The sequence below is a fragment of the Neolamprologus multifasciatus genome, chromosome 5, assembly GCF_963576455.1.
Source record: "Neolamprologus multifasciatus chromosome 5, fNeoMul1.2, whole genome shotgun sequence".
Taxonomy (NCBI): Eukaryota; Metazoa; Chordata; class Actinopteri; order Cichliformes; family Cichlidae; genus Neolamprologus; species Neolamprologus multifasciatus.
The window spans coordinates 2,394,918-2,408,007 of NC_140443.1; the positions used below are offsets into that span (position 1 = coordinate 2,394,918).

Consider the following 13,090-nt stretch of genomic DNA (forward strand, 5'->3'; position numbering starts at 1 on the left):
CAGGGTGTTTATACTGCGGACATTTCGCTCGTGACTGTGAGATATACATTAAGATTAGTCTATGTTAAGCTGTCTGAATTTTCAAACACAGCTTTGGAGTGTTTTTAAATGCATCGACGTTAACGTTTTACCTCTCACTGGTGATGAGGGAACTTGTGCAGGACTTGGCAACCAAAACTATGTGATGACATTATGTGATCACGCGACAGTTGCTCTGGGATCCACTCGTAATGGCATTAAGCGTAACACTTGCTCACTTGTAGAGGTGATCTTAACAAAACCTATGAAATCATGAACCTCTCTGTCCTCGAAGAGTGCTTTTCAAAAGGCTGTTGGAGGGAGACGGAGAGACAGAGCCTGTAAAAGAGCGGAGGTTTGAGAAGTTCAGACAAACGGTTGGTGTTGTGGAGTGTGAATACATGCCAGAGGTGGATGAAGGTGCCCGGGTGCAGAACGAGACAGCTGTGCCGAGTGTGAGCACAGCCTGGAGCTAAACAGCAAATCACAAACAAACTTAAAACCCAGAACATAAACTCAAGTCTAACTCCACCACGGCATCTTCGTGTGATGACGACATTGGAGTTGGAGAGAAATGCACAGTTGTGGCCGCTTTTTAGCTGTAGTCATGGAAACAGTCTTTAGGTGGGGTTGGTGCAGTCTGAGAACGTTTCAGCAAGTTGTTAAATGTGCAAAACAAAACACGAATCATTCAGTACAAAATTCAACATTTACAAAAAGAACTAAATGTTTAATTCAATATGACTTGAAACTGTTGAGCTCATGAAGCCATCAACAAACAGAACGCAGCCAGAGGAGTCGCCCCCTGCTGGTTATCAGTAGCAATGCAGGTTTAAAGTAATTCTGCACTGGCTTCACTTTTCAGCTAAAAGCTGCAAACGTATTTCCACTCACTGAGATAAAAACACAATGCTACGGAGCCCCGCAGGGGACATGGGAGAAAAAAAAATTAAGACTGACTTTTGCGAGATCTCGCAAAAGTTTTGCGAGATCTCGCAAGACAAACTCGGGATCTCGCAAAACAAACTCGGGATCTCGCAAAACTTTTGCGAGATCCCGAGTTTGTCTTGCGAGATCTCGCAAAACTTTTGCGAGATCTCGCAAAACAAACTCGGGATCTCGCAAAACAAACTCGGGATCTCGCAAAACAAACTCGGGATCTCACAAAACTTGCGAGATCTCGCAAAAGTTTTGCGAGATCCCGAGTTTGTTTTGCGAGATCTTGCAAAAGTTGAATTCCAACAATGGCGGCAGCTGCTTAGTTGTAATATTACTCTTTCTGGGTCACAAAATACACTTTTAAGATATTTTGAGGCGTGAATGTAGTTGTGTAAACGTCAGATATCTGCTCGGTTTACAAGACATCACATATTTGCAAAAGTGCTCCGACGTTTTCCGAGATCTGACACCCACTAGCTCGAAGCTAACGGGAGGTCGAGACCTACTACAGCCGGGAGGAACACCGCTTTCCCGGCACATCGTGCCTCGACCTCCTGGTCGGCTTCGAGCTGGCGGCTAAAACTTTTCCGATCCCGAGTTTGTTTTGCGAGATCTCGCAAAAGTCCGTCTTAATTTTTTTTCTCCCATGTCCCCTGCGGGGCTCCGTACAATGCAACAGTCACAGCAGTTGTTACAATCAGAATAACTGTCAGCGTGTGCAGTGATCTCATTCCTTCTGAAATGCTCGCCTTCAGGACGGTGCCAGATTGTGACCGCTCGTCATCAGTTCCTATCTTCACTTTGGAGTCTCAGGACGGAGAAAGAAAAAGCAGTAAGACAAAGTCAGTCTGCTGTCTGTGTGATCAGGTTAGCTACAACGATCTGCCTGCGTTTCCATGGTAGACACTAGTTATTTTGAAACTGATCTGTCTGAGCGTGACTGAGTCAGTCTGAGTCGGGCTGGGACTGTTTGCAGACAGGTTGCCTTCCACCAGAGGCTGAGGATGTTTAACCATCAGACTCTTGGTAACCAGCTGTTTGCTGCAGCTGCTGGGAATCCAACAGTAAACAAAGTCAACACAACCACCAGCTTCTGTTCATCTAACAGAGAACAGTAGGAGGAACTGATCAGTTCTTCTTCACACAGCAAGTGAAAGTGTGTTAGACTGTAAGGAGACTCGAAGCTCATGCATTTAAAAAATGAGGTTGTTACCGAGTCTGTCAAACACGGAGCTGTAAGACCTGAAGGCTCAAACGGTCAGAGCCGTGATGTAAATGTGAAACTACATGTTAGCTGTCGGAGCAGTGTAGGGTTGTGCAGAATATAAATAAACAGCTTTCAAATAATTTTGTGTTCTGTGTCAGAACTCTTCACCCATTCGGTGCTCAAGGCGAGGAAACGCCAAACGCTCACATTCAGACAGCAAAGTGCGAGAAACTCCAGTCCTCTGGATTTCGGCTACATTTCCAAAGTCATATGTATATAAATATGTGTATGTATAAGTGTGTCAGAGTGTGTTTGGGTTTATTGTTTCAGGGATGGACGCCTGTGTTGGTTTAGAGCAGATTTAACATCTTCCTGCTGTTTCGCATTTTGACGAGGAGTTTTGACACTCGTGTGGAAAAAATCCAAGTTAAACACGCTGACCTCATGTGGGACTGTGGGATGGGAATTTTTCAGATGCAACACACACACACACACACACACACACACACACGTAAAAGCACCTACTGATAGCTGTGACAGCCCAGAGCCAACGGGGTGTTATCTCTGCACACATTATTGTGATAGCCGGCCCCTCTGACACATAAAAACACCAACTGGCATATTTGAGTGTGTACAAATACCCATTTAGCGTTACAACAGCTGCCTACACATCTGCAGCCCACATGCACTTTAATCCGAGGAGTGTGATCGGATTTGTCGATAGAAATATTTGTTGCTGCGGGGAGTCTGTCAGCGCTGATTCAGTTTGGCCGCGATGGCAAAACATCCACAAAAAACCTGAACTGTTACTGAAATATCAGGTCAAGAATGCGGCCTGTGTGTGTCTGTGTGTGTGTGGGACTGGAGGCGTTGGCCATACTGTAAACTTTGACCTTAGACCCTGCTGTGATTATAGTCGGTAGATTTAGGAGAAAAGGAAGGAAAAGAGCAGCAAAAAATGAAGAGAGAAGAAACACAAAGAGGTAAAAAGTCATGATAAATGAGCGTGGAGACATTTTTGGAGGGTAAGGTGTCAGCGAAAGAAGGGAGGTAGAGAAAAGAGGACCTTGAAAGGAGGCAAGGAAGGAAGGAGGGGAGGTAGAGGGAGAGATGACATGTTGGTTGGTCGGTTTCCTGAGGTTAATGAAGCTGTCAACCACCTGAGACGAAGCAGAGCAGCGAAGGAACAGAGAGAGGAGGGCAGAGAGGGGTGAGGCGGTTAATTAAAACTGTGCTGGCTGAAGGTCTCAGTGTGTGTGTGTGTGTGTGTGTGTGTGTGTGTGTGTGTGTGTGTGGAGTTTGATGTGTTTATACAATCACCTTATAGAGACACACCTGTGTTTGTGGACAAAGACAAAGTCTCCATAATATACAGTGACCTGAATTTTAGGGGAAGTCTTGGTTTCCGTTCGGTCACAGTTAGCTTAGCTCAGACTGAACACTCAGACTCATATTTAATAAACTCAACAACTTGAAATGTAGATGAAAAGTGTCACCACAGCTGGAGGATCCCCTCTTAAATTTGGCAAAGTGAGTAAAAGGGACCTGAAAAAGAAGATCTTCATAACCAGGCAACGAAGCAACTGCGAGCCGGGCGCTTCTTATATTCACAGGATGAAGGTAAACACCTGTGTGGCTTCTAACTAAGAAGTGATGTTGTGAGCTGGTCGGGTGACTGAGACGCTGTAAAGTTAAGATGAGGTTTGAGTTTGGTTAGATGTGTGGATTAATGTGTGAGTGGGAAAATAAACATAACATGACATAAATGAGAGAGTGATGAAACTGTGGTAATTGTTACCAGTTTAAGCAGATATATGGCGCACGTTTTAACGTGCACAGCAAAAACACACATCGGACACTTTGAGGTTGAGTTTGTAATGTTCCTGTTCAGAGGACAGACAGATAAACTCCTCACAGGACGCCTGAAGTGTTACCAGAGGCTCATATTTGGCTTTTTGTTGTAGATTTAATCTCATCGTTCAGGTTGTTTTGGTTCTCTGCAGCTTTTAATACAAGTTCAGGATCTTCTTGTTCGGCTTTATAAAGCCGTCATTTCCTTGTTTTCACTGCTGGCATTGCATGATAGAAGGAGGAGGAGGGGGATTTTACACACACACACACACACACACACACACACACACACACACACAGACGCTGGTTAACGTTGCACGGTGGGGAGCTGACAGTTGCCTTCGATCTTTAACTCGTTACCAGATAAGAAGCTGTGGTTACAGATAACAGCGTCACAGCTTGTAGCTTTATGAGCTACATGTACTGATGGCATGGCTTTAATCTCACACACACACACACACACAGACACACACACACACACACACACACACACACACACACACGCACAGAAGTTTGTGGGTTTTTGCCTTTCTGTAAGTGACTGAAGAGGGAGGAATGGGCAGCTGTTTGTTTCAGCAAACACTCAGAGTGATTAAACCGACAGACACAGACACACACACAGACACACACACACACACACACTCTGTTATACTCGACTTGCTCTGACAGCTCACTCTGTTTCACCAGCAGTGTTTACCAAACACACTCTAACACTACTGCCTCCTTAAAAGTACGTAACACATGAGTGTGTCTGTGTGTGTGTGTGTGTGCTAATGTTACACAAGCACAGCAATATTCTCCCAGAGGAAACAGCAAACTTCTGTATTCGTTGTGTCGTCGTTCTCTCTTTCTGTCAGAATATTTTCACATAATCCACGTAGCCAAAAACAAACCTCCACGATGGTCCGATCTCTCTGAGCTGGAGATAATTGGATTTTATCATTAATAAACTACCAGAGTCCAGATCTTGTGTGTGTGTGTCCAGCTGCAGCAGTTGGCAGTTTGGAGAACTTTAAAAAAAGAAAACACCAGCAGAAATATGCAGACGCGGTCCCTGCGCTGCTTCTAGGCTCTGGCCTGACGTTTCCTTGGATCACTGACTGTTTCCTTAAAGAATTTCTATAATTGATTCCCTGCTGATCAGCCATTACATTAACTCACCAGAACTATGAGACATTAAAGAAATATTCCAACATGGAAGTTGGTGAGAACATTTCTTACTTCACGCTGAAGACGCATCCATGTAAGATTAGACCTGAAACCTGAGCCTGTTTGCACTTCTTTGCTTTCTGGACTCTCCGAGGCAGCTTTGCATGAAATTCAAAATAATCCTTCTTTGTCTGATACTGGGCCTTGGTGTCTGGAATGAGCAGTTTTAGCTCCTCCCCCTTTATGTCAACTTTAACAGTAATATTGATTGACGGCCCCTCACAAGCTGAACTGCAGGGCTGTGTGCCTGAGATGACTCTGTGGGGGGGGCGTGTTAGGGATATCCTCTTTCTGAGTCCTGCAGAGTCGGAGAAACTGAAGCTGAGCATTTAGAGCTGCTGCGACTCATTATTTGAAGCTTTAGCTATATTTTTATGATCATCTAGCTTTGTAATCTTAATCAGGTTAAGCGTTCAGCTCCTCTTTAAAGAATGAGGCTGCTGTAAGAGAACGGGAGAAGCAGGAAGCTGTCTGTGATGATATTCTTTCAGAATAAGAGAAGCCACGGCTGAGGCAGAAGAGCTAGTTTTGTACGGTTGCTTCAAGCCTTATAATATGAACTTCTACAGACTGTAAAAAGGTTTAATTCACCAGGTGTGATGCAGGTGTGTTTCTCAGGCTCGTTGTTGCCTGCGAGTTCAGTTAGTTTTACCTGTTATGGCTGAAGTCACCAGATTTCATCAGCACGCTTGTTGCTCTTGTCCTTCTCATGAGTTTGTGCCGTTTTTGGACTTGGCACGCTCCGATGTTTGGAGATAACATCATAAACAAAGCTTTATGATTGTAAGTCTGGTATAAATTCTTCAGCACCGTCCCTTATCTGCATCCAGTTCACCGTGTGGCCAAACCTCAGTGCTGATCACATGCAGATGAAGGTAACATACACAATGTTCTCAGCAGAGTTTAGTAATTGGAAAACAAAACATGTTGCCTAACAAATGTGAGGATGTAATTCTAACCCAGTGATCAAGAGCTGGGTCAGAGTTAGACATCAGGCCGCATTCCTGCAGTGATGTCAGATACAGAGCACGTTTAATTTGAAGGGAATGTAAGAAGGTCATCGGCTTCCCGGGCGCTTCTTCCCATAAACGGTAAGACAGGAGAGAAAACAGCAGGAATATTCTGGTTCAGCCCTCGGAGAGACAGAAAGCCCCCGAGTCCTCAAAAAAGTGTCCTCATTACTTCTTTAAAGTCACAGGCCGGCTCGGCCTCCACGGTGAGTTTCTGGTTTTAATCCTGCGTGGAGTAATTCCTCAGAGCAGGGGAGTGCACTGACCACAGGAGTCAGATGAGTTAAACCACCAAGCTGTGAAGCTCGCCTGCGTGCACGGCGTGATGATCTCTCAGATCATCAAATCCAAACCGGTGTTACTTTTGCTTTATTCTCTCTTTTTGTTGCGCGTGCATGAGTAAAGCTGCTCTTTATTCTGTGCTTTTTACAAGCAAATAAGCGAGATGTTAGCAGGAAGAGTGGCAGCGCCTCTCTGCGACAGGAAGCACCGTTTATGAGGAATGTGCTCTTGATTTGGGGCACCACAAAAGCTTCAGACAACATGTTGTTAAAGGAAGCTCCAGAACAACTTCCTGTCCTCTGCTTTTATCTCTTGGTGGATTCAGAAGCTGCTGCTGTGTGCTGGGTTACAGTTACAGTAAGATGCTGTTTATCTGCTGAGACGACCTTCTGTCGGGCGGGGTTGATGTTTCTTCTGCGTCTCTGATGTTCTCTCGGGTTTTTTAACTTTTTGATGCGGGTTTCTGTCCAGGGGAGAGTCTGACGTGTGGCCACCCCCACGCAAGGCAGAAAAACTGAGTCATGGCAGCTGCAAGTCCTCATCCAGATGATAAATGTGACCAAAGAGATCACGAGGCATCGTTTAAAGTGATTTGTAAGCTGCGGCTGTGTCACCACTGTGTGATGTGTTGGGTCAGATTTTGCAGAAGATCTAACGACTGACAGATGATCATTTTTCTTCTGACTCGCTGTGCTAATGTTCTCTACCTCTGTGGTAATGTTGGCTCGGTTTTGTTACATATCACTCAATTTGTCCTCATCGTTTCGTCCTCTGGAGACAGAATATGTGCCTCAGCTCTGGGCTACATATTTCATTCTCTCTCCGAACACAAAGGACTCGACTGACTTCAGAGCAAATATGAGCTCAGACGAAGCTGCAGTCGCACATTTCCTCTTACTGTAAGCGTCACGCCCTCGTATCATTTCCAATGTCTTCATCTTTGTTTTGAATTCGGAGAAAAAGCGAGCAGAGAAAAAAAAAGGGAGTAAAACAACAGCTCAGGGTGTGTGTCGTCTTCTAGATGACTTACGATCTTGTTATGAAGCCGTTTGTGGTTTTAGTTTGGAGGCGAGGCCGTGATTCCAGCCCGCCGCTTGTTGTGGTGAAGCGGCGAAGCCGAAGTTCACGTTTGTTTGTGCGCGCGTGCCGATGCAGACGAGCTCAGTCCTGAGAGGAGTTATCGATTACAGGTGTGAGCGACTCCATGCCCGACACACGTGTTTCGAATCGGTGAGAAATGTGATCTTTCAAAAGGAGTTTAAAGAAAAATGGCTTTTTGAAATGAGAGAGGCCGGAGTGACGCCTTTTTCCACGACTGTCCTCCAGACAGCTTGTTTTTCTTTGTTGGCTGTTCCCAACTAAACCCTTTATAGATAAGGAGACACTGGTTGATTGCTTAACATCTTAAATAGACGTTAAGCAACAAACATTAGCAAGTTTTCAGGAATCACAAAACTGAGTTTTAGTATAAATCTAAGAACTTTCTGATTAATTAACTGTACTGAGAAAAAACATGCAAACTGATGACTTGGAGAAAAACGATATGAAGTGTTGTATTAACAAAGGATTTTTTTTCACTACAGTTTACTAGGGGTGGGGGAAAAAATCGATACTGTGTAGCATGGTGATATTTTGTTTCTAATAATGTATCGATACAGGGACAGCAGAAATCGATATTTTGTTACAAAAAAGGTTTTTGTGCTCTGACTTCAGAGCATGTTGATCCTTTTTCTGAGCAAGAATCCTGACATTCCTTCACTGTCCAAATGTGTTTAACTTGTTTTTGGCAGCAATAAACATGACAGTTTACTTATTTTAATTTAAGACATGTTTTATTTTAATTAAGTTTAAAACTTTTTTATTTAATGTAAAATTATATTTTGTTTTAATGACCATTTACAGAGAGCTGGGGGTGTCAGCAGCTCCTGGATCACGGTGGAGGTCGTCCTCACCGTCAGCTTTTAATAAAAGCAGCATAATAGCAGGGAGATGTTGGCAGTCATCTGTTCATTGTGTACACATAAACTTGAACAAACTAGTTTAAAAAAATGAAGCTAAGTTAAATGTGGTAAATATGATGATTTGGTGAATGAAGTGAACTGTGATCGGTGCTTTTCCACTTCCTCTTTGGGAGGAATCCTCCTGCTGGAAACCCCGAAGTGCTTCTTTAAGTTTTAAAAGTGTTCAGTGTCTGACATGGATGCATAGTTTGCTTCCCGAAAACTAACAAAATAATTTTAGATTTTTTTGTAGACATAAAATCATGTTCACCTATTTTTCTGTAATATTTTAACAGTGATAGTTTTTGTAATTTTGCGTCTGTGCTCTGTACGCTGTGCATTCACACTGCAGTCAGTATTAAATCATAGATGCGACTGCACACAGCCGCACTGAAGCGCAGACTTCCAGCTTTAATTTAAGGGGTTCATCGAAAGTATTGCATTCAATTTGAATAAATCTGATATTTTTATACGTAATCCTTCATTTTGATGTAGTTGTTGGAGCTATTTATTCTTATTTTTTATTATTTTGAAATTAGTTAAAGTTTGTTGTTAGTTTACTTATATTTTGGGATTTATTTACAAGTTTGTTTGTTGGTTAATATTTTGTTTCAATGTTTGTTTGATGTTACTTTGTTAAATTAGTCAGGAAGAGCTGTAGGGCCATTTTTGTTTTCTATAAATAAAGAGACTGGTATAGGACCAGCATGCACTGGGGTGGGCCTATGGTTTTTTACCAGAGCAGGAGAAGCAGCAGGAAGTAACAAAAAATGGATCTTGTTATTGCCAAACTGGATAAAATAAACCATAAAAACACAACTTTCAAGTTTGGACAGTGGACTTCTTTTGCCTGCGTATGAAATAGTATCTCAGTGCAGCAGTGGCTTGTGGACTTTTAATTGTGGGATGTTTGGTTTGTCAAACAAAAGGAATTGCCACTACAGTAGTTAAGGGAAAACTTTTGCAAGGAGATAGATTGGTGTAGATGGTGGGAGATAAAGAACATTAATACTGATAATAACAATTTAATTTCCCTTTCCAATTAAGTGGATACACAGTGTAAAATAATTTGTGTGAAGGGTCATAATGCAAACACTGATCAGGTGCTGATTAGACGTTTTTCAGTCGTGTATTTAGTAAAACAAGGAAAAGCGCTGGCAGAAGGAAGCCAGCGATGAAACCTCATCATCAGAGCTGAAAGTAAACGTCTGTCAGTTTGATTTCTGTAAACTGCGCCTGACAGCAGTCGGCGTGGCAGGTTAAATTAAGGAAAAATAAATGTGGGCCGACCGGTGAAATAATAGCTGCTGAGGTTATCTTAGCTCTGCATCTGAGGTGGTTTTCATCATTTTAAAGTCCTGAAACCTGATCTATTAAATGCCTGCAGTTATCTGTGTCAAGGTTCAAAAGGAAACTCGTTAGCTGTGATTTAGAGCTTCGAGGGGCCGTGAGGTGGGGGAATTAAAGGAAGAAGATATGGGAGAAGGATCAAAGATGTTTAGAGAGAAATGATCCCGATGTTAAAGAATTTACTGTCAAAATCGGCCTTTTTCCTCTGATCTGTTCAGCTTCATGAGTTTAGACGAGTCGCGCACACAACGCAGGGAGGAACGAGCCGAGGCCGAGATTCAGCACAGACGATTAAACGATGAGGAGAAGAGGGGGTGTGAGTCGTCTCCTCATCCATCTCCTCCCGAATAAAAAAAGTTCATTGATTCATGTTGGATAATCCTGTGGATGCATACACAAAACATCTGCTCGTCTGCTCCAACCTGAGCTCATGCTGTAGGCCAACGTTTGTCTTGTCTTTCAATAAGCAAACATTTTGCAAAATCCAGTAACTCGAGCAGGATTTTAGACTTAATATCTTCATCAACACTGGATTAAATTACAGTTTGTGTTTACTAAGAGACGACCTTTAGAGGGAACATCAAAGTGCACCATTTATATTGAGATTTAAAGTCCAGTCATGGTTGTTTTATGTGTGATTTGATCGTAGATGTTTGTGTGTTTGGGTCAAAAACAGCTTTTCATGTCTAAAATCAGCACAAACATCATGTCTCGCCCTCTGGTGTATAAAAAGATGAGATTTCATTAAATGTTTTGAAACGAGCGCCTTTGTCTCGTCCGTGTGCTCCTTCAGATACACGATAGTGACAAACCCTCATCCCAACCAATCACAGCAGATGGCCCCGCCCCTCCCTGAGCCTGGTTCTGCCGGAGGTTTCTTCCTGTTAAAAGGGAGTTTTTCCTTCCCGCTGTCGCCAAAGTGCTGCTCATAGGGGGTCATATGATTGTTGGGTTGGTCTCTGTATGTATTATTGTATGATCTACTGCACAATATGAAGCAACTTGAGCCGACTGTTGTGGTGAGTTGGCGCTGTGTGAATAAGAGGAAGTAAAGGAAGCGCAGGCTAAAAAACAAAGCTGGAGCCTGTTGTTTGATCTGCTGTAAGAGGTGGTTAGCAGGAAGAGAAAGAGGTACGTGGGCTTCTTTGTGTAAGTTTCTTACATTAGGTCGGAGATAAAAGGCTGAGAGGAGGAGAAAGGAGAGCGCTGAGTGCAGAGGAGGAAGCGAGGTAATCAAGAACAACGAGCTTCTGGGAGGAATTCTGGGAAATGACTCTAAAAGAGGGTGGAAGCCGGTGGGCTTAAGGCTGTGAGAGGTTTGAAGGACTCCACAAAGAGGCGGTGAGTGTTTGAGTGTGATTATCTTCAGTGAGTGAGGTCCTTCAGTCACACAGCTGCTGCCATCATTCAGCCTTTATTCATCATCAGGACAAAACACTTGAGCCTCCCTCTGAACCGCATCAAAGTCCTGGTGACACACCTGCTGCAGGAACATGCAGACGTTTAACACAACAGGTGGAAGCTGCGCTGTGAAACACCTTAGTGGCACATGTACTGTTACATTAATCTGCACAAACCACAGAATTTACATTTGTTTACAAACAGAGTTTTGGGGGATACAGTGTTGAGGTTTCTTTTGCTGTGAGTTCAACTTTTAACCCTCGACGTCGCTTTTTGTGGCTGTTAATCTGATTCAGAGCACGAATCCTGATCCGACGCAGAGATGAGGTCATGGAAAACATCACACTGAAGCTGAGAAACTATAATTACTGTGGTGACAAACTTGTGAGCACAGCTGCTTCTTTGATTTTACCATCACTGTTTCTGTTGTCCTTAAAGAGAAGAGCAGAGCGACAGCAGTACACGTGATAGCGCGATGGCCTCTAACAAGAACAAACCTTTCCTCTTCTTGTGTCTCCTGCACTACAAACAAACACCTTTATTGTGGAGAATTAGAAAAATCTCATTAGTATTGAGGCCACGGGTGGAGATGAGAACTGAGGCGTGAAAATAGCGCGCTAGTTTGTTTTATTTGTCTTTTCAAAGACGCTTTTTTTGGATGAGCAACACAGACTAATGGGAGGTTATTTCATGCGATCCAGACAGAGAACACGTTGGCGGACAGCTGGCCGAGTTTCAAAACATGTGAAGTCATGCTTCGAGGTCACGAACTTCCCTGTGAACTTTGTGTAGACAAAGCAGAGACAGAAAGAGAAGGACGGAGCTTTGAATGCGGCGTGCTGGTTTGTTAAACAGGACAGAAAATGCATCACCTGCTGCGATGCTCAAGGAGTTTAACCCTTTAAAGCCAGTCGGAGCAGCACGCTCTGTGTTGCGTAACTATTTTTAAATCCCGGTAGCTCTGCAACCACGTGAGCTAGCGCAATAATTTTTTTTGCATATGAAACCAGAGGAGTTGTACTTACATCTTATGCCATCAGCTTGTCCTCGGTCACAGTTTCCTTCCACATATAGCTTTGCAAAAACTGCATAAAAAGCACTTGCAGCAACAAAAACATAATATTCCAGAAACACGCTTTGCTGATCCGATCAGCTGTTCGTAACACTTCCTACGTCCATCAGCGCGAACTATCACGTCCGCCATGACCTGCCCGAAACCGGAAGTGACGTCATTTTGTGGAAATGTAGTTTTTTACCATCAGGGCCTCATGAGCCTATACTGGTGTTTTTAAAAGTTATGTTTGACTTTATGACTTTCTGTGTGGTTTCTGGGATGCTTAGGACTCATATTGCACTGCTGGAAATAGTTTATTTTGATGCAGATGCTGCTTTTTTGCAAATTTGCATTATAATATTTATTTTCATTTTTCCTGCAGTGTATAAAAATTGGTGTATTTCAAAAATAAAACTATGAAGACACTTAAAATAAATTTCCTGTGGTGGGAAACTATTTTGTGCAACTTTTTTGTATTTACAGTTTTGAGGGATAAGCCTCTTAAATTTCTCTAACTAGAAATATATGTTAAAAAAACAAAAACGATTTTCAATTTTTTTGTAGTTTATTGCACTTTTTTGCAATTTATGTCATTACTATGCACTTAATGCAGACATATTATTAAAATTTGGGCTATAATGGTTGTATTGATGTATAGCAACTTGAAATTCTCCCAAAAATGGCTCCACAGCATGTAACAATATAATATAAGCTCTGGCGGACTTGGTTCTATGGTAGGTCTTAAAGGGTTAAACAGGACAGAAAATGC

General features: G+C 42.9%; 1 protein-coding gene and 1 long non-coding RNA gene across 2 annotated transcripts in view; both read left to right on the forward strand.

The window, feature by feature from the left end:
• The window catches only part of LOC146517771 (semaphorin-3D), a 124,435-nt gene that overhangs the window by 64,736 nt on the left and 46,609 nt on the right, over positions 1-13,090 (forward strand). The window lies entirely within an intron of this gene.
• Positions 1-13,090, forward strand: part of LOC146517773 (uncharacterized) — a 36,454-nt gene that overhangs the window by 5,711 nt on the left and 17,653 nt on the right. Inside the window, exon 1 of the long non-coding RNA XR_014874210.1 lies at positions 1-13,069. This exon is cut by the window's left edge and continues 5,711 nt beyond it. This is a non-coding gene — a long non-coding RNA (uncharacterized LOC146517773). The remainder of the gene's footprint in view (positions 13,070-13,090) is intronic.